The sequence below is a fragment of the Aplysia californica genome, unplaced genomic scaffold (genome assembly GCF_000002075.1).
Source record: "Aplysia californica isolate F4 #8 unplaced genomic scaffold, AplCal3.0 scaffold00110, whole genome shotgun sequence".
Lineage (NCBI taxonomy): Eukaryota > Metazoa > Mollusca > Gastropoda > Aplysiida > Aplysiidae > Aplysia > Aplysia californica.
The window spans coordinates 122,271-123,768 of record NW_004797380.1 but is presented as its reverse complement, the minus strand read 5'-3'; the positions used below and the strand labels follow the sequence as shown (position 1 = coordinate 123,768).

The 1,498-nt window shown below is 43.1% G+C and overlaps 2 protein-coding genes across 2 annotated transcripts in view; one reads left to right on the top strand and one right to left on the bottom strand.

Moving 5' to 3' along the window:
* Positions 1-1,498, bottom strand: part of LOC101850877 (transient receptor potential cation channel trpm) — a gene marked incomplete in the record, with an annotated part of 71,917 nt that overhangs the window by 58,308 nt on the left and 12,111 nt on the right.
* LOC101845912 overlaps positions 1-1,498 on the top strand; it is a gene marked incomplete in the record, with an annotated part of 15,252 nt that overhangs the window by 4,592 nt on the left and 9,162 nt on the right.

Here is a 1,498-nt window from a genome sequence, read left to right as displayed (position 1 = left end):
CCCCCCGGAAATCTAAGGCTGCTATCGTGTCGACTTGCTTCTCTCTACTCAAACAAAACTTAGATAAGAAATACAGCTCGATACAGAATGATGAAAATGCAAACGCTTTTGGCGAATAAACGAAGTGTCCATGTTTATACGCGTGGGCGTTGCAGGAACATTGCAGGAGTGAGCTCAACAATACGGCTCGGCAAAATCAAAGTCATGGGTCCAGATAACTTGTTATTTCCCCCTCCCCCCCCCCACCCCCAACAAGAAACAAAACAAAACAAAAACAACCAACAACCAAAAAACCAACCACCCTACCCCCCCCTCCGCCACCAAAAACACCCAAACCCTTTCCAAAGCAAAATGAACCGAATCACAAAACTGTTATTATCATTTTTAAATTTAAAAAATTAAGAAACAGGGGAATCATATGCAGATAGAAGGGGAAAATGAATCATCCATGCGCATTTGGTAAGCAAATCTAAACTCATACGAAGTAAATTTCTCCACTGTATGTATTTGAATGGTACTATTATTTCCTATGACAATCATTTCGGATAAAAACACAGTGAAATAAACTGCTCGAACATCACATTTTTGTGAAGTATATTTTTCATAAGATATTGAATAACAGATTTACAGAAACGGTATCTCTGACAAGTATAGATCAGTTCATTAAAAAGGTGCAGGCAAAATCCGGTTCATTTGGAAACGGTTATGTGGTCAGTTCTCCATAAACGAATACAGACGATACGATTATAATATTATGTTGTGCTCACCAACTCCCCGACTCTACATGTGTAACGAGAAATGTAAACTGCACTTCCCCAAAATAACCTTGGAAAAAAAAAACGCTCCATCTATGACTCAGTGACACACCGGCTTTAATCAATGACGAACACATCCTAAAGCGGTGACCTATCAGTACAGGCAGAATGTATACACGCGAGTGCGGCACAGCCGTGAACAACGGGTGTTTAGGGTAGAGGACGTTGCATAAACACCGCCTACGGTTTGGAAGACACTCGTCAATACACAAGACAAAAGGGTGAGTACTGCCAGGAACAAGGCATGGGCCAACATGGTAAGTGGGCGGGCGAAACAAAAACTAACTACAGACATCCAAACGAAACTGCCTGGCGTTATCTCCTCGAGACTATGATGTGGGTGGCTGGTGGAAGGTCTGGTGTGGTCTCCTTTTTGGACGCAGTTCGACTCCCCTTTATTTCACCTGACACATTTAGTGTTCAAAAACCGGTACTTCCCATTTCAACTCCAGCTTGCAAGAAGACCAAGACAGTACCGGGGAGCTTCAAACACCTACCTGTCAAAGATCAAGTCGTGGAATTTTTACAGGGACCAGACCCGGAACGTGCCAACTACGAGAACATAATATTATGTTACCCTTTGCACCACAATACCTTTTGCCAAAATGTACTGCCCCTTAGACGCTCAGAGTAAGAACATGACTGCCCCTTAGACGCTCAGAGTAAGAACATGACTGCCCCCC